The sequence below is a fragment of the Mus musculus genome, chromosome 3 (genome assembly GCF_000001635.26).
Source record: "Mus musculus strain C57BL/6J chromosome 3, GRCm38.p6 C57BL/6J".
Lineage (NCBI taxonomy): Eukaryota > Metazoa > Chordata > Mammalia > Rodentia > Muridae > Mus > Mus musculus.
This window is the reverse complement of record NC_000069.6, coordinates 159,075,591-159,095,784: the sequence shown is the minus strand read 5'-3', so window position 1 is coordinate 159,095,784 and position 20,194 is coordinate 159,075,591. Positions and strand designations below refer to the sequence as shown.

Sequence of the window (20,194 nt, the reverse complement as noted above, 5' to 3'; positions counted from 1 at the left end):
GCATTTAATATTTAGGCTGATTGTATTGTGTTTTGGCTTTGTAATTTTTCTTTTATGACCCATACTGAGCTTTATTCTCCACTACTATAGCTAATCACATACATGTCCATCAAATGTTTCTGAGCACAGATGATTCAACTTCTTAGAGTATGCTAGAAGAATTCTATGATGTGGTTGAACTATCTTTGTCTTCTAATTTTTTTAGCTTTCAACTTTCTTCTAATGGAAGGTACTGAATTAATCCAATGCAATAGTAAAGTTTATCAATTTATAGGATTAACTCAGGAAATGCTTTCTAAAAATTCAGATTCCAGATGACACAGAACTCTCTAAGATTTTCTGGGGCAGAGTTGGGGCCACACAACCTACACTTTTAGCAAGTTTGTAGACAATGTGACAGTATACCTTGCTGGAAAGTAAGCTGTATAATATAGATTTCTAAGCCTATCCCAAGAAGGATGTAATCAGACTCTAAGCAGTGGGCAGAGATGGATTCTGGAATGTGTACATTTTCAAAATTTTCCAGGTGATTTTGAGACAACCAAACTCATTACCATTATTTGAAAGATGCTTTTATCTACTTTCTCATCTGTATTTCACTGACATCAGATTCAGTTTTACATCTGTAATCCTGACACCTTCTGCAAAGCCTCTGGCTATGTCCCATCACTGCTTTCTAAGTAGTGAGAATATGCCTGAAGCCACACTGCCATTTTAGAAAAAAAAATTCCCCTAGGAGACAAATACATTTTTAGTACTGTGTTGAGCTAAACTCTTAGTTTTAGCAATAAGTCTGGCTAAAATTTATGAAAAATTACAGAATAGTGAAGCTACCGATGATTCCAGAAAAAATATTTTAATAGACTAAACTATCATATCTAGCTTGATCCATGTGGAAACTTGTAGCAAGTATATATATGGAACATATCAAATACATGAGGGGGTACTAAACAAGAAAATGCATTGTGGGTTAGATAAAAAGAGCTAAGCCCTGTCCTTGCATTTAGTTTATTCAAGCATGAGCAGAGTTTAAAAGACAACAGTTTTAAGAATTCTATTCTTCTACTTTGCTAGTTAAAGGGGGTTATTTAGTTGCTGTTTAGTCAATCTGACACACTTTTACAGAAACATGACTATTAGGTTTTTTGTTTTTTTGTTTTGTTGTTGTTATTGTTGTTGTTCAGATAAAATACTTTTTATAGTCAGCCTTTCAGATATTGCATAAAAAAATAAATAAGTAAAATAGAAATGTACCATATGTTTTGTAGGGCCTTAGTTGTATCTCAGAGGCTACCTTAAACAAAAAACTATTTACTTGATCTTTATAATATCCCTATGATACCCTGCTTCAAAGATAAATAGGAAACACTGTAATTAAGAACGGAAAAACAATCCCTGTAATATGATGCCAAAGTATTAGGAGCATACTATAAATGTCCTTGCACCCACAGACTTCCAGAGAAACCAGTATTTCTAAAGGGAACAATAAAAAACCTGTTATTCCATCCAGAAAGCTGAGAATTGGAAGTAGATAATAGCCTGGTGTTATCTGTTGGTCCAGGCTATATCGAGCTCCTACATCCCGGATCATAGGTAGCTAATAACCCAAATGCACACTATGCTGTCTGTATGATCAAAACCAGGCCTGACCCTTTGGCCCTTAAGCTAGTACAGGTAGCATATATCTAGGAACCCATCTTCTTGGAAGAACTGACACCCTGCACTGAGATTCATTGTAATTATACTTCCTTGTGCAATGGGGATTGTATTACACCAGGAATTTTTTTCCAAATTATACTGGGCTTAAATACATATGGATGTTATTAGATTCTCCAAAGTCTGTTCCAGGTGAAGTCAATCTGTACCTCTTTGTGCAGAATCTGCAATTCTTATCTCTGTAGGGAGTTTGCTTCCCTGTATGATAGCTGTAGGAATTCCTTCACCAAGTTTATAGATTAAACTTGCCACAAGTTTGCCATTCAGCACATTTAGATTTGCTGTGTACATGGACTTGGTTATCTATGTGGGATATTTGAGTGTATTCACCCATGCAACTTATAGAATCTAGCAATGTTTGCATGTTCCCTGTAGATCTACAATCAGTTAGGGTTGAGGCATGAGAAAGTAGTTCAAGGTAAGATATAGTACTAAAGGTTATTCTGGTTTACAGAGTTGAGAATCATCATTGAGTTACCAGATTCTTTGTTCTGGTGGTGAGATATTGTACTATCTGAGAAAAAAAGAGGAAGAAACTCCACAAATCCATATTTATGTTTCATTAACTGAAAGATATTCAGTGCTACCCCGTGGCAGGCAACTCTGAACCCTTTCCTCAATTAATCCTCAATATAATGACAATAGACACTGACTTGGAACAATCTCTCAGGACCAGAAAATGAATAGAGTTATGCGTGTTTCATATTTATTCTTCCAAAAAAACCCTTAGGTAAGTAAGTGATGAAATAATTCTCTACATTTTTCAGACCAGGAGACTGGTAGTCTTATAGACTGGGATCTCAGAGTTACAAAACCCACAGGAAACATGCAAAGCATGTTTTCTTTTAACTCTCACTTTAGTCTGTTCTTTATGCAATGGTCTTTTTAGAGAAAATTCTCTGACAATTTCAGGAAGAAAAAATATGCAATTAAAAAAAGAAAGAAGAAACACAGGAAAGAGTATAGGACAACAGAGGAAGGGAGTGGGACATTAATCCTATGGAAATGAAAATGTCAGGCAACCTTGAAGGTAACTCAGCCTTATTTTTTTTCCTAGAAGTTCCAATTTACCAGAAGGATGTCTGATCCTCCCAGAGAAATGGCTGTCATCTAGATCTTACTGAAGTACCATCGTCCCTTTTCTTTCTAAAAATGAGTGACAAGAGAGGAGTTGAGTGCAAGTTCATTATTAGGTAATGATGCTTGGCGCTAGAAGTTTTGGTGTGCTTAATAAGTGGATTAAAGATCCAAGTTTTCTTTGGGGACTGTCTATAAATCATCTCTATAAATAATTTCTATGTTCTGCTTTCATTGATACCCACATGAAAATATGATAAGGTATTGCCTTCCTGTATAGCAAACAGTAAAACATGGTTGCAAGACTGTTAAGGTGAATTTGGGGGAAAGCCAAGAAGACTTGGTCCATTGGGTCCATACTTGAGGGTTTTTTTGAGTTAGTATTCTTTGTCTTTATTTGCCACTAGAGTGATATTATTTTGGGAGCCAACCTTAAGGTATGCCCTGAAGTTAGAAGCTGAAGTAGAGCACATATTTGCTTTAGATAGGACCACACATATCCTCTGTGTGCAGGCCACAGTGGTCATATTATCCTATTTAGCATGGTTCTGTGGTAGACATTTTCATGTGGCACCTGACATCCAGGTCCCATAGTGTGCAATGTGATGCGACAAATACCTTGACATATCTTTATTTGAAATCTGAATTATAGGCATATAGCCTTTCAAAAAGTTCATACATTCTGGGTCCATGTCAAATTCTACTTTCTATGACTCACCGGCCTACTTTCCAGAGCCTGCAGTAAGAAAATGCCCTCCTAATCTACAGAGTTCCTGGCACCAATGATTACAAATCCCCTGTGGCTAAACAACAATTTCTTCTGTGAGGATGATAGCAGGCTGCCAGACAGAGATTTGCTTGCCTGGGTTAGGAAAGCTTTCCCAGCCCAAAGCCTCTTACCTTGTGAAAACAAGCACTTTTATTTCTTAATGAGAAAAACAGGTGAGAAAACTGTGTCATATGAATGTTCCATCTTCAAAGCAGGAGAAATAAAAGATTAACTTATTTTGATTATGAATGTGGGGGTAATTTACTTCTAAAACTCACGTTTTCTTGCCTCTGTATCAGGAGTAACTCATATAATAATGTATTTCCTGACGATTTGTGAAACACCCTTTATTTCTTCTCAAGATGAATAAATCAAATATTATAATGAGATATGCTTATAAAAACATAAATCAAACCCAAGAATTGGATTTCAGAGTTTTTTCCGTATTTTCTGCCTTTTTCATCATATTGTGTACCTTTGGCCTCTAGGGCTCAAAATATCAGAACTTTGAATCTCAAAGAATTAGTTTAAGCTGAGATGCAATTTAAGCTACAGTACTTCAGGAATGAAGGCCTATGGGGAAACCTCCAATGAGAAGCAAGGAGGATGAGAAAAGATTGAAAATGAAGACTGGGCAGTCTTTGTTGACCCTATCAAGGTTCAGGCTGAATGAGATGTCAGAGTTGCCCTCCATTGGGTCCCACTGATGAGGAGAAAGTCTTAGCACTTACTGGAGAATCTACTTACTTCCCTAGAATCTAACTAGCTTGGGAGCATGTGGCATTAAGTGAGAACAAAGAACTCTTCAGTTGAGGCAATTGCTAATTGTAAGACTTGCAGCTAGGTAAGTGTCTACTGACAACTTACAAAAGAGAAATGGGGTCCTTTCAATGATGGTCTTGGTGGGTTTATCTATGACCACCATTTCATACTCTTACCACATGGTATTTAAAAAGAGATGTCTCTTGTTTTCCAATGTTCTATTCAATATTACACATGGAAATTACAATTGGATATCTATCTATCTATCTATCTATCTATCTATCTATCTATCTATCTATCTATCTATCTATCTATTTATCTATCTATCTATCTATCTATCTATCTATCTATCACCTATATATCTATCATCTATTTATCAATTTTCTATGAAACATCTATCATCTATATCTATCTAGCATCTGTTTATCCATATATATTTAATCTATTGTCTATAATCTAATTATCTATTCTATATCCTCTAACTGCATGTCAGTTATCATTAATCTATCAGATGTCATCTATCATTTATTATGTATATGTCTGTTGTCACCATACATACATTACATGTATTTCTTAAGACTAAGCATCTGTAATACAACAGACTGGCCTTTCCATCAACACTGTCTAGTTGTACTCTACACATGAGAAACCTCAGCTACTACTCTCTACCCAACAGTAAAGTTCAGTGTTATAACAACTATACTAATCACGCTAATATCCCTCATGTAATAAGAGGTATATCAAAGAGCATATTTCTGCATGGCACATTTGTGTTATAAACAGACCTCTGTCTCTCTCTGCTGTTTTTGACTTAATATAACTGTACTACAGTGGATCTTAAATTTTGATCCACTTTTCATCCACATCAATATCATTGGAAACTGGTTAGAAGTACAAACATTCTGCATTTACACAGACCCAAAATAAGAACCACTGTAAGTGGGTTTTCTGATCTGTGTTCTGAAATCCCCTGGGGGTTTCTGAAGCACCCCCTAAAGCTTGAAAGCTGTGGCAGTCATGGATAGGAATAAAAAAGATAGAGAATGTCTTCAGAGCTGTTCATTTACCTTCCTTCCAGTTCTCCTTGTCCATATATCTCCTTTTTTTGTTTGTTCCTGGCCATAGGCTTCTATTTTCCAGCACTTTTGTTTTTCATGCTAGAAATACAAAGTAGTTCCTTGTTGCAGGATGCTGGAGTTGTTTTCTGACAATCTACATGGAAGAGCATAGACAGATTCACTACTTACTATTCAATACAATCTCAGGAAAATTTTTGATACCCCAAACCACATAGTCTTGTTTTATCAGCAGTCCAAAGAACCCTGAATTAAAATATCTGTTTCATTTAAAATGTCTTTAATCAAGTTCAAGTTCATATTGGTTTTGAGATTTTTTTCATCTACAAAACTGAAAGTAATGGTACCCACATTAAAGGGTTATTGTTTATGTAAGTATAACATTAATTAAGATAACTGCAAGGCTTCAGACATACATAGGGAGCTTGTTTAAACTTCACATGGATCTAATCAGTCATAATGCAATTACTGACTGTTTGATGCCCATTTCCAATTGATACATCCACCACACAACTCTTATTCCCAAGGTTCAGAAAATATCACCAATAAGGGGCAGAAAGAATATAAGGGTCAAAAGAAAAGAACATGTTCTGTTCTTCTATGTATAGATGTGTTTATACATGACCCCAGTCATAACATAGTCACTCAAACAAGACCTACACAATGACTATACAAACTGACATTCCAGCATAGTTGGAGAAAATCTCATAAGACGCCCCCACCACTAGATGAAGAGCCACAAACAATGAATGGCTAGTAATAGAAGGAAAATCACTCTTCTCCAGGGATGATTCCTGTGATAGGTTATACAATCCCAAGTAGTCAGCCCTAAATACATGTACATATAAACAGCACTAAATAGACTCAGCAGGTTACACACACACACACACACACACACACACACACACACACACACACAAGACCAGCTCTATTCAAAGGTATGTCAGCTTTGAAAAACAGCTGGGCTTAAGAAGTAGTATCAAGGGAAGATCATGTTTTTACATTGACTAGAGTGTGACACTCATTTATCCTTCTTATTCCAACAAATAAAAAGCATTTGTTGAAATATTTAACACTATTACCTGAATACTTTCCTCAGTGGTACTAGAAGTATTCTTGGTACTCAAGCACATGTATTGAAACTGAGTATTTTTACATATATATGCATGTCCAAATATCATATACTACTGTCTCTTTATATTCACAGGTTCTTTCTCTGAAGAGACAGCACACTGCAGATAAGAAGAACACTCAGATATGGGAGTACAGAAGGTCAGGAATTTGAAAGGTGTGTAGCAGTGGGGGAGAGGTAACTGTGGACAGACACTAGAAAGTTCCAGATGCCAGGGACTGAAGAGGTTTCCAGGACCCAAGAGGGAGGACATTAGAGGAGATATCAAAAAAGGTGAGATAGAACCTCTAGAGACCATATCCAGCAGATAGACACGGCTCCTGGTTGAGGGATGGGGCCATCCACCCACCTCAAAAACAATCATCCAGAATTCCTCCTGTCAAAAGGAAATGCGGGGTCTGCAAGAAAGGCCATCCAGAGTCTGACCCACCTAGAGATCCATCCCATCTGCAAACGCCAAACCCAGGCACTATTGGTGATGCAAAGAAGCACTTGGTGAAAGGAACCTTTTATACCTGTCCCCTGAGAGGGTCTGGCAGAGCCTGACCAATACAGATGTGGATGCAGACAGCCAAACATCAGACTGAGCATGGGGACCCCAATGGAGGAGTTAGGACAAGGACTGAAGGAGCAGAAAGGGTTTGCAACCCCATAGGAAGAACAACAGTATCAATCAACCAGAATCTCCAAAGCTCCCAGGGACTAAACCATCAACCAAACAGTACACATGTGGGGGAAGCCAAGGATCCAGCTGGATATGTTGTGGAGGATTGCCTTATCTGGCATCAGTGGGAGGGGAGCCCTTTTGTACTGTGGAGGCAGAGGAATGCTAGGACGCTGAAGCTAGAATGGGTAGGTGGGTGGGAGAGCACCCTTATTGAGGCAGGGGAAGGGGGAGAGGATAGGGGAGGTAGAACTTTGTAGGCTAGTGCCAGAACTGGGATTAGGATCACGCTATAGTCTTTGTCTCACACTGTAACCCTACTCAAAGAAATATGATCAACAGGTAATATACTTATAAAAAGCAAGAATTTTCGGTCTGGCTAACAGGGGAGAGTAATATTCAGATGATGATCTTCTTTCTAAAAAACTGAATCCCTGAAGTCACCCACCCCCCACCCCCAACCCCACCCCACTTCCTGGCTTGCAGTTAGTTATCCTGAAGAGATTATTTCAGTATTCGGTATTCAGCAGCATTCAAAAAAAAAAAAAAGCTACAAAAAGGATATGTTATTAAAATACCCAGGGGTTATTTAACCTAAATCAAAGAATATGAGATTAGAGGGATGAATAAGTTTTTTCAGTAGTGAGATGCATTAATGTCCTGGACAATCTAATTGTGCAAAAGGAAGAAGCCAGGATCTAAGGGCTTTCTAAAGACCGACATTGAGAACCTGGCTTATTTCCATAAGTTGTATGGATAACTTATGTCCATCCATACAAGCCTTAGTTTCTATAACTCCAACTCCTATGAGAGCTAACATATATTTGTAAGTTATGCCCCCATGTGGAAATTCTCTGTGGAAATATTCAATAATCTGATTCCCAGACACATCTGGAATAGTGAAGAAAACCATGGAGAGGAATCACAGGCACTTGAATTTTTTAAGGTTCTTCATAAAATAAGATCACTGCAGTTAAGGTGGAAAGTTAGGCACTTTATCAATTTTTCTTTGTATTTATTATATTCAAATCCTCTCATTCTGCTTCCTATTCTTCAATCATTTCTAAAAACATATTTTAAGAACTTAGTATTTGAGAAATAATGAATTATCAAGATTGGTAAGTTATTGCCTCTATTGCTGTTTTATTTTCGTGAAGCTGCAAAACTAATGCAAATTTAGAGGTTAGAAGCATCTATAAGTGAGCCAAGCATTCTGTGTTCAGATGTCTGTCACAGTCTGAATGGGCTTCATGCTTGGGATGTCATAGACTGAAACAGTCTAGTCAACCTGAGTTTCTTTCTGAATGTTGTACTTAATGATGTAGGAACCATTTGCAAGATCATGCAGAAAGTGGGAGTCCTAAATCCCAGTTTCCTCACTTGTAAGGCACAAGCTGCCATCATCATCTAGTGGCTGCCCATAGTCTTTGATATCAGTGTCATATGTCTTAGCCATGGAATACTGAATATATTATATATCCAATCTCTGAGACTTGCAAGAAAAGTTTCCACATTTAAAGAGTTTAAGTGACTCAGTGAAGACTACTGTCCATTGGGCCTAGCTACATCTGCGAAACTCCATTTGTAGTAACATATTGATTAATATTTGAGTAATTAGAAGGGTTTGTGTGAAAATGGGACAAGAATAAGGCATCCTGGAACTGTGCCAACTGTAGTCTCCGAAGGTCCATAAATTGGGAACAGGGGTTGATAAAGTGAGTGGCTAGCAAGTGGTACAAGGAACAGAAGCGATTTGAGTGAAGCATAGAATGGTTAACTTCGGGGAACATAAATGAAGGGAATTGGTATCTGAGTCCATTTATGAATTGGACAATGATTTATTAGTCAACTTATTAAGAAGCTACTGTACTAGGGCCTAAGCTGGTTTTTACCTCTTCAGAAGCCACTCCACACTTCTTTTCAATCCATTTGCTCTCCCTTCACTCTAAACAACCAACAATCTGCTTTTCTTCACAGTAAATTGATGTTTTGGGATTTCTTCAATGACTTTATAAAACTCAAATTCACTTTTGAGGTTCTTCACTGCAGTTGAGGTGACTTCTGTTTTTATGTCAAGTGAACACACTGCATTGTGTGTATATCTACATCCTTTAGTCTCCCAGAGATGGGCATTTGCAGTGTTTACAATTTGGGGGCAATTAAATTATATAACAGAGTATTAGGAGTAGCTATGTGTCATTTGCATTGACATGATTTTATTTACTGAAACAGGATAAATGCATTTTAATTTTTTACTTTTGTATTAGTTTAAACTTTTTGATTTAAGGAAAACTTTCCAGAGTGTGGGCAACATTTTGCAATACAACATGAAATCTCTGAAGTCCCCATGATCTCTGTTTAATTTCCTCGATTATGATAGGCATGCAGTGGTACCTCATGGATTCGAATTTATACTTTTCTAAGAACTGACCGTATTATTTCTCTGTTATTCAGTTACTGGTTATTTAAACCATTTTGTAAAGTCTCTTTTCAAATGATGTTCCTAAATAGAATGGAGTTGTTTTTCTTATTATTAAGCTGTGAATATTCTTTCCCCTCATTCTGAACACAAATCCTTTACCAGATCTGTGTGTTTATAGTACATGATTTCATTTGTTTATTTCAGTTTAAAGAACAAAATCAAATTATTATGTTTTTACTTATGTTTTATATGCGTTTATGTGTGTGTTTGCCCATGCATATGGTACGGAAAACAGAGGATGATGTCTTCTATACTTTATTTTTTAAGGCAAAGTTTTTCATTGAACCCAGAACTTTTGTGCTCTGATATCTCCTGAGTGTCTGTCTCTGATCTCCAAGTAATAGAGCTACAGATGTGTGCCATCAAGGTCTAATTTTATTTAGATGCTAGAGATTGAACTTGGGTTCTCACACTTGTGGAGCACTTTTCCAAATGAGCCATTTTGTCAGCTTATATGATTTCTATTTTTCTTGACAGCTCTATGCCCCAATGTGGGAGAATGCCAGGGCCAGGAAGCAGGAGTGAGTGGGTTGGTGAGCAGGGGGAGGGGGGAAAGGGATGGGGGGAGTATTTTCGGAGAGGAAAGCAGGAATGGGCATAACATTAGAAATCTAAATAAGCTGTGGGTGTGGTTGGCACACTCCTTTAAACCCAGCACTCAGGGGCAGAGGCAGGCAGATTTCTGAGTTTGAGGCCAGCCTGGTCTACAAAGTGAGTTCCAGGACAGCCAGGGCTGTACAGAGAAACCCTGTCTTGATAAAAACCAAAAAATTAAAAATTAAATTAAATTAAAAAAATAAAAAAGAGGGAAAACATTTTTTAAAAATCTAAATAAAGAAAATATACTATAAAAAACTTTAAAAAGAAACATTATATACCCAAGAAGGCTCTGTTAATGTTAAGATCAAAGTAACTCTCCTCCAGAAGTTCTACTACTTTGTGTTTCATATTTATTTCAGTAATCCACTTTGAAGGTTTTGTGTTTTATTTGTATAGTGGAACTGATGTTAATTATTTTCTGAGGTTTGCTGAAAAGATTTTCATTTCTAGGATTTTTGCTTTCAGGGTACAAAATCCATAACCAATTCAGTAGGAACAGAAGCAGGGAAACGTGATGGCCCAGATGTTCTCTCTTCTCTGCACCTCAGAGAAGAAAAAATCAACTTGAATCCTTCCTTTACAGAATTGATGAGCTGGGAAAATACACATTCCATTTTTTTTTTAAATGAGTGGCATCTATGGGGCACAGGGCAGTGCTATGGAGAATTGGAAGACCCAGGACATGTGTAAGAATTGGTATGTACAAAAGATGTCTAAGGTGAAGACAGTCATATATACAGTGGTGGGACAATGTCACCCACACAAGGAACAGCATGAGTGAAAGCTAGAGGGCAGGATGTTTCAGGCATACACATAGGCCAGTGGGTCAGGCAAGATAGTTCAGACACACACTTAGATCAGTTGGTCTGGCACTTTGGCTAAAGCAGAGCGGAGTAGTGACATCACATAGTCTCAGCTCTAATCTTAAAGGTAATACATTTACTCTGAATCCATTTTGAGCGACCCTGACCGAGGATAACAGATTTAGTTAACTTCAATTTTGTATTTCACCACAAAAACAGTTTCAAGGAATTGTGTAGATTTACAGGGTAAAGGCAGTCATAAATCAAGACATTTAAACTGAATTGGTCAATATACCAGAGATGTAGTTTTTAGTTAGGGTTTCTATTGCTAGCTACAATGAAATAACATAACAAAAACATGAAAGGAATTTTTTGGTTTACACTTCCACATCATTGTCCATCATTAAAGGAAGTCAAGACTGAAACTCAAACAGAACAGAAACTTGGAGGCAGGAGCTGATACAGTGGCCATGGAAGGACGTGTCTTGCTAGTTTGCTCCCCATTGATTACTCAGCCTGATTTCTTTCAGAATTCAGGACTACCATCCCAACAGTAGCACCACCCACAATGGATTGGGTCCTCTATAATAAATGACTTAATATAAATGGCCTACAGGCTTGCCTATAGCTTAATCTTATGCATTTTTTGTTTGTTTGTTTTTCAAGACAGGTTTTCTCTGTATAGCTCTGGCTGTCCTGGAACTCACTTTGTAGACCAGGATGGCCTCAAACTGAACTCAGAAATGCGCCTGCCTCTGCCTCCAGAGTGCTGGGATCAAAGGCGTGCGCCACCACGCCCTTCTCTCAAATGAATTTAGCTTGTGTCAAGTTGTAAAACTAACCAGCACAGGTGGCTATAATAAGATAGAGTAAGCTTTCCTATAGGCCTAAGGTATTATCTGATGACATTCTTAGTTTTGGGGTTGATGGAAGCTCGTAGTCTGCTACGTTAATAAATTTTATTAACATTTTTTTAACTGTTAGTTAAAACAGGACATTAGTTTGAACACGGAGGTAGGCAAGGAATAGCTAGTTGAGAAGGTGCTAAGGGTAGCCCAAATAAGATCATTTGACTCTGGGCATTTAGTCTCCCCACAGTCCTGCCTCTATAACCAGGCCATATGTCTCTGTAGACATAACTTCTATCCAGGAGTTCGCATAGCTGTTCTGTAATTTGAAGCTGCAGTGCAAAATCTGTCCCAAGTGCAATTTCAGGCAATTTGATAGACACTTAGAGTTTGACAGGTCTAATTTTAGATTCATCTCACATATTAGAGAGACATATATCTGTAACAATAATAACTAATGAAAAAAGAATGGAAGGGGACATAGGAAGAGTTGGAGGAGGAAGAGAAAAAGGTGGAGAGAATCATACTATGTATGAGAGTATCAAATATTTAAATTAGAAATCTTAGTAAATAATTATTAAAAGGCTAAAATTTACAATAAAGCCACACCCAAGGTGGAGAACACTATATAAAATACTCTCTGCCAATGAAATCAGGAATCTTTCCTTAAACAAACTTTGGTAGGGCAAGTGGAATTTCACTTAAAGAGCTCTTTCCAAGGTATCAGAGGAAACAGCAATATGACCCGTATTCACAAATCTTGCTTGTCTCCCTTCTAATTTCTAGAGAAAAGGCATTTCTAGAAACCCATATGGGTAAAGGTAGAAATGGAAATTTCCCAATCTCACCTAGGTAAACTTAACCTCCACATCTAGAGATCTTCATCTCAGCATAAGCACTGGCCCATGATTGAAGCTACTATCACATTTCTCTTTGTACTGCTGGTCCTGTGTAAATCTTCCTCAGATCTTCTTTTTGGAGGAAAAATCCATAGGCTGTATATTTAGCTTAATGGGTAAAAACACTTTTGACCAAAACTATGACCTGAGTTCCATATCAGGAACACATAATATAGAAGAAAAGTCCTACAAATTGTACTCTGATGTCCAAAAATGTACCTTGGTATGTATGTATGTATACTTTCTCTCTCTTCTCTCTCTCTCTCTCTCTCTCTCTCTCTCTCTCTCTCTCTCTCTCTCTCTCTCTCTGTCTCTCTCTCATACACACACACACACACACACACACACACACCAACCACACAGATAAATCAATATAAAATTCTACTTTAAGGGGAAAGACACATGGCATTATTCCAGCCCCTAAATTTCACGTGCATTTCTTGGGAAACATTAGGCCACTCCTACCAGGTAAGTAGATCTGTACCTTGTTCAATCATCATCAGAGGGTGTCCTTGTGCTCAGATAGGAGCAAGTTCAGAGACTCACAGTCAGACATTACTCAAAGAATGAGAGACCTTGGAACACTCAACTCTAAAAGGGATGTTCCTATCAAATCCTTCTCCCCAGGGCTCAGGGATCTCCCACTCCAGCTCCACAGAAGAGGGAGTAAAATGGGGAAAAGGCCAGAGGGGCTGGAGGATATCAAGAAACCAAGGCTCTAAACCAACAAGCACAAAACATAGGAACTCACGGAAACTGAGGGAGCACCTCAGAGACTGGGACTTTACTATGTGGGGTCCTAGAGCTTAAAAAAGTGGACACATGCCTCTCCCACATCCCAAACCCAGAAGCAGCTATTGATTGATAACCATTTGTAAGTGAAAATTTAGTTTCCTTCAAGGGAGTCTCACTCGGGAAACAAATTACTCATGAGGCTAAGCTAAAAGCCCAGCAGAAGATGGACAACAGAAAATGAACTCAACAGCATCTTTGAAGGTTCCTTGTTTCATAATGTCATGTCAGGACTTATCATTTTTTCACTGTTTATTTTACCTTATTTTTTATTCTCCTTTTTTAACTGTACATGTCCTTTACATCTATATTATGGCTTCTTGTTTGGGGTTCTTATGGAATCCCAAAATGTATAAATGAGTGGCTCTCTGTTTCTATTATCTTTTTTGAGGTCTTTTCCTTCTGTTTTTTGTTTGTTTGTTTGTATGGTTGGTTGTTGGGTTGGGTTTGCTGTTTTGTTTTGTTGTTTTCTTTTGTTTGTACTATTTCAGTGTGTTACTTTTTGCTTTATCTTTTATATTATATTATATTTTAATATTGTCCTTTAGAAACCTGTATGTTTTCTTTTTTTTAGAATTATATATTGTACTTTATTAATCTATCATCAATTAACATACACATGATTCCACTCCTAAAAACTAAACAATGTCTCATGGACTTTGGGAATAGTTATATGTCTTTGAGTTGCTTTCTCCAATTATTTTCAATAAATAATCAGAAAGAGGTACCTCTAGTTTGCATTGCAGTTTGATTTTTAAGGTTTGGAGGGACTTCCATGCTGGTTCTCATAGATGTTGCACCATCTTTCATTCCTCCCTTAAATGCATAATGGTCTGGTGCCAAGGATCTAATATTTTGAGATATTTAAAACTTGATGTAATGATGTCTAAATTCACTTCCCCAGAGAGAAGTTTTCTTTCTTTTTTTTCCATTTTTTACTAGGTATTTAGCTCATTTACATTTCCAATGTTATACCAAAAGTCCCCCATACCCACCCACCCCCACTCCCCTACCCACCCACTCCCCCTTTTTGGTCCTGGCGTTCCCCTGTACTGGGGCATATAAAGTTTGCGTGTCCAATGGGCCTCTCTTTCCAGTGATGGCCGACCAGTACCCCGGAGCTCTTGACTCTAGCTGCATATGAAACCTGTATGTTTTCTAATGAGAGGCAGAAAGTGGGTGGGTCTGAATGGAAAGGAACAGAGCAGGAACTAAGATGAGTAGTGGGAGGTGAAATTATAATCAGGATATATAATGTAAGAAAAAAATCCATTTTCAATAAAAGGAAAAGAGAAAGACAGAAAAATATAGATCCCTCTGTGTTCCCATAAATACCTTGTGTTGAGGCCGGCCAGCGGCCCATATGTCTGGGTTCTAGCCTGGGAGGCATCTTGGAATCTGGAAGAAAAGAGGGAACTAGGTAGCTCGAGAAAAGGATGGAACCAAGACATTAATCTGATCAAGGTTCAATTTTACTATTCGGAGACAACACGGGGTTATGAAGAAGGGGGAGGGGCCCATTCCCGCCAAATCATCCTTGGAGTCCAGTTTCAGGTGGCCACGTGTTGGCTCAAGAACAGCTAGGCAGCAGATAGTAGCAGTGGGAGTGGCAGAATGATAGGGTGGCAGGCTCCACCCCTGATGCTCTCTTAGTGCTAACAGTCAAACCTGATCAGCCAGATTTCATTGGGGGGGGGGCAGGGGGGGTTACAACCTTGCCCTCCTCAAGTAATTCAGAGTGAGAAACTCAGTTCTGCTCAAAGACAAGATTTTGATGGGAAGAGTTATACTTCCAGAGACTTCAGCAATTACTTGTGGTTTTCTGACTAAGTTGGCTTTCCTTATCAACTGCCTCAGCGGTGCAATATCTTGAATTCTGACTGTAAGAGAGAGGCCTTAGGGGAAACTGCACAGGTGTTGGGAATTTCAAGTGACTCAGCACCACTGGGGACAGGACATTCTGCAGATGACAATCTTTCTATTTTCATTTGGCAGAAACTTGGGGACCTGCATATCATATCCCCAAGTCATGAATATGATGAATAGCTCTGAGCTCACCAGGCAGTTACCTCCTCAAGTAATTTGGATTGGAACGATATTTTCTAAATAGAAAACCCTAGTGTCAATTTAGAGTGCATTTAAGCATATTGGAATCTTTATGTATGAAATGTGTTTGTTTCATTTGGTTCTATCATTTTCATTTGAATCCAAGCACATTCTACAGAAGAGTCAGTGATGATGTGAAGAGATCTTGTTGCATGCAGGCTGTGTTTCCTAGGAAGCGACACCAAGGAAGAGTCAGTTGAGTTGCGAGTCCCATAACCAAGTGTCATAAGTAAGGTGTGTGTTTCTCACAGCTCTACAACTTGGAAGTCTGAGACAACAAATCCAACATGGCAAGATTCTGCAGATTCCCTGCTAGAAATTTACTGCCAGAATGAAAAGGGAAAAGATAAAGAGGGTAGTGGCTAGGAAGTGACCTCACTGAAGATAGCCTCAGTTGACCCTACAGAGAGTGCTAATGCTGGGCAAGGGCTTTTAGATTTGTCTCAATTTGAGATGTTTGCATAATCACGACTGTCAAGCACTGAAAATAGGCTGAGAATTATCTATTATTCTCTCTTTGATCATCCCATGTACTTTTAGGATCATTTCTACACAGCTTGAATTATTCCCTGAAAAGGGGCAATGCATCTTCCATATTCTTGCTCTAAAAGATGATTTTGTGACTCATTACTGACATGGAGGAACAGAGAGAATATTCCTAAAGTCAATTCATGGATAGGGTACTCAATATTTCCAAGTCTAGAGTGAAAAATGAACCACCTGTCCATATTTTTTTTTTCAGTTCTTTGATCTCACCTAGAAACTGTTTTCCTTTGGAAAATATTTCCTGTATCTTAACTTTCACATTTTGCCAAGAGTAACTCTTCAGCCTCTATTTAGCACTCTTAATCTCATAGAATTCTAGCTTCCCATTATGATTTTCCCCAGCATATATTTCTGCGTACTTTGAACCTCACCATAAAGGCAGTTACAGGATGGTTAAGAGTCTCTCTGTGGAGATGTTAGTCCTATTGAAGCCAAGGAATGAAGTTTTCTTATTCTGCAGCACACTACAATCATTTATCACAGTTATTGCCAAAGAGTTCAAATGTGTTTTCTGAATGTGTGTATGGATGAGGGGAGTGAGTGAGTGAGAGAGAGAGAGAGAGACAGAGACAGAGACAGAGACAGAGAGAATGAGTGAGTGAGTGAGTAAGTGAGAGAATGAGTGAGAGAGAGAGAGAGAGAGAGAGAGAGAGAGAGAGAGAGAGAGAGATGTTAATAAGGAGAATGAATGAATCTGGCACATGAGATAATTTAGATTCTGTAGTCTGGAATCCATAGTGGCTCTGTCTACAACTAACATGACCAATCTTTAATAGCTCATTTTAAGAGCTAGTTGCTTAGATTACATTGTCATATTTCCCTCAGATCCTCACTCTGGGCAAAAAAATTTTGGGTCACTGTTCCTTGAATACATTAACAGTAATTTGTAATCATGAAAACACCAGAGATTTTAATTTGTTCTTCACAGTTCCTGACAACCTGCAAGGAGTTTCTCATAGGAAGAGATACTCATTTATTTGTGTCTTTGCAAGTAACTGCCCTTTAAGATGAAAAGTTTCCCTCTTTGAGTGAGATGTTCTTGATCTTCACTAAATCCATAGCTAAAGCAATCTATAATCTAGCATTCTCTTCTTATTTCAAAATGAAAATAAAAATAATTTTGACAGTTATTAATATTGTATAAGTAGGTTATATCATTAATGACCCTAAAAAATTACAGTTTATATAATGTTATTCTAGAAAGTCTAAAACATCTTCACAGTCTTTTCCAACATGTTGTTTTCTACAGTATTATCAATTACCATGTTGACAGGTGGTTCAAAGCTCCTTCACTTTGTTTATTCTAAGATAACTTGTAATTTAATTGGGTAAAATTCTAATTTAGAAGCATATCAGTAAATACTAAAGGGATACTGTGGACACACAAAATGTTTGTGTGTACATGAGTCAATTTATCTGATACTCAAGATGTCCCTGTGACATAAAAAATTAGCATTTTTTCCTATTGTTGTATTTTTTTTTTTTAGATTAAAGAACAAAAGAAAGAATTAAGTTAAGGAACGTACTTGATATAAAGAAATTAATCATTACAAAATGACTGATTTTCATCTTACAAATTATTTTCATTTTCTATGGGAATAACAGTGCTTTGAGTAATCTTTTTCTATAACTCTAATTGATAGCTATAAAGACTGGGAAAAAGAACAAAGCACTGATGGTTAATTCATAGGATATGTCAGGTTTCTCTTTTTCTGATAAGAAACCAATTAAAAGTATCTGGGGTATAAAATAGTTCCTACATGAACTTTATTCAAGACAACTGGGAAGATATTTGACTAAGCAGTGAAAATCTGGAAACTTGTTTTCCAGAGTCATTTTCAAAAGAGGGGCTGAACATGTTTTCTTTTTCTCTTCTTTCCTGAAAAATGATTATCCCTTAGTAACCAAGGACACAGAAAGCTTGACTATACATGTTGGGCATTGATAGTTACCCCCAGATGTTTGGGAGGTTCAAATTAAATATGAGTACCTTACATATGGATATTTTACATTTATTGATAGATTATCTTATTTCTCCATATTCATATTTTTAAGAATATGAGGCACTTCTTTGGTACTGCATTTATATATATATTGCACAGATAATTTTGTTTCCTGAGGTTCCTACCACATATCATGGTATCAGAATTGCATATATGATATATTTTAAAAATGGAAAACACAGAGATACTTGTAGCTAAGGAATCTGTGGAATAAAATTATGTGAGTTCTAAATTTTGAGTCAATTATTTTTTTGTTCAAACAACAATGTTTCAGGAAGAACTAAGACTTGTCACAGAATGTAATACACACAGACACACACACACACATACAAAGTGCCTTCATAAAGAAAGTAGAGAGTTCTAGTACCAATTTCAAAGTACACATGAAACCTATAGAACTAAAAGAAGCAAAAACCTCAAAGGGGAGTAGGTCCTGTTGACAATCAGTGTTATCTATCACATGCCCATCACTGTGTGGTCACAATATATGGTGTTGTGCATCAGTCTTCATTCGATTACATTGATATTTGACTGAGGGGAAAACAGGATGTTATTTTGCATAGCGATGTCACAGTTGTTTATGAATAGGGAACATTTACTTCTATTTGTCAACTAGATAATCAACCTTTACAGACAAATACAGATATTATGTATGAGCAATGCATAATTCCAAATTCAGCTAGCTAAAAAATGAACTTCCTCCAGACAGATATGTCCTTAACTGATGGGTTGGATCTCCAGGTTGCTCATCACCCCTGGGTTTTGATACTCAAGAGAAAGAACAGTATTAAAGAACACCAGTACACTCTGCTTACTGTTGACAGAAAAGCATGCAGACCTGAAAACTGAGAGAAAATGATGAGCCAACCAACCTGGGAGCAAGTGCTGACACAAGGCTGCTTCTGGATGGAATTCTTCCTTCCCTTGTGTCAAGGGAATTGAGGACAGAACACCCAGTAGCATGGCACAGAAAAAAAATCCAAAAAAGCAATCAGAAGCATAAAAGTGGCCCTGTACATAGGCCCTATCAAACATCTCAGAAGCTGTGCCTATTGAAGGCTTCGGGGTGCTCTTCTGCCCTCCATGGTTGGCCTCTGGTGACTTTACCTCAGCTGGCTATCACAACTGAATAAAGGTTGCAATAGAGAGTTCTTTTTGGTGGACTAAAAAGGATCTTTTGGTTTAAATGTGGATTTGAAAAGCCCTGAATTTATAACCATGAAAAAGGAAAAAAAAAAAAAAAACTAGGACTAAGAAACTTATTTTAGCACATCATAAATGCAGTAGTTTTTAACCCACAGACATTTCCAGAAATGGTATTGGCTAACCATTTTCAAAAACCGATCTAGGAACCCGAGACTATTCCTGAAACAATTTAAGAGACTCTACAGTCTATTCATCTGCATAACAACACAGGGGCTTGTTTACTTTTATATTTTCTTTTACAGCAATATTTTTCACAGGCAACTTGAAGTATGATGCTTAATGGGGTGCATACTTACAAATTCTAGAATTGTCTATGGTAGAAGGTTTATATTATGTTAACATAAAGCTATGAAATATTTAATAATGACTGTTAGCTGATGAGGATGTTGGAGAAATGGTAGAATGTGAAATTTCTCATTCACACAGCAGAATACTGCTATCTTCACAGCCTCTCACCATCCCACACTTATAATTTTAAAAATGCCAACTTTAATTATTATTGTCTTTGATAAAGCTGTGGATGCTTCTAACTTTATTAAATATTGACTCAGAAATATCTTAAATTCATTATTTTCTATGACAAGATGGGAAACACATATAAAATAATTCTATCTCCAATGTGTAAAGCCAAGGTAACACACTTGTGTGACTTTGATGTGAACCAGAGATTCTAAGTATGGTGTTAGAACATCACATATAAGTAAAATGACATG

At 37.4% G+C, this 20,194-nt stretch overlaps 1 long non-coding RNA gene across 1 annotated transcript in view; it reads right to left on the bottom strand.

Annotated features, from left to right (window-relative positions):
- Positions 1-19,421, bottom strand: part of Gm20752 (predicted gene, 20752) — a 231,717-nt gene extending 212,296 nt beyond the window's left edge. Inside the window, exons 1-2 of the long non-coding RNA NR_040750.1 lie at positions 19,148-19,421; positions 5,392-5,536 (exon numbers count right to left, since the gene is read on the bottom strand). This is a non-coding gene — a long non-coding RNA (predicted gene, 20752). The remainder of the gene's footprint in view (positions 1-5,391; positions 5,537-19,147) is intronic.
- Positions 19,422-20,194: the final 773 nt, after the last annotated feature.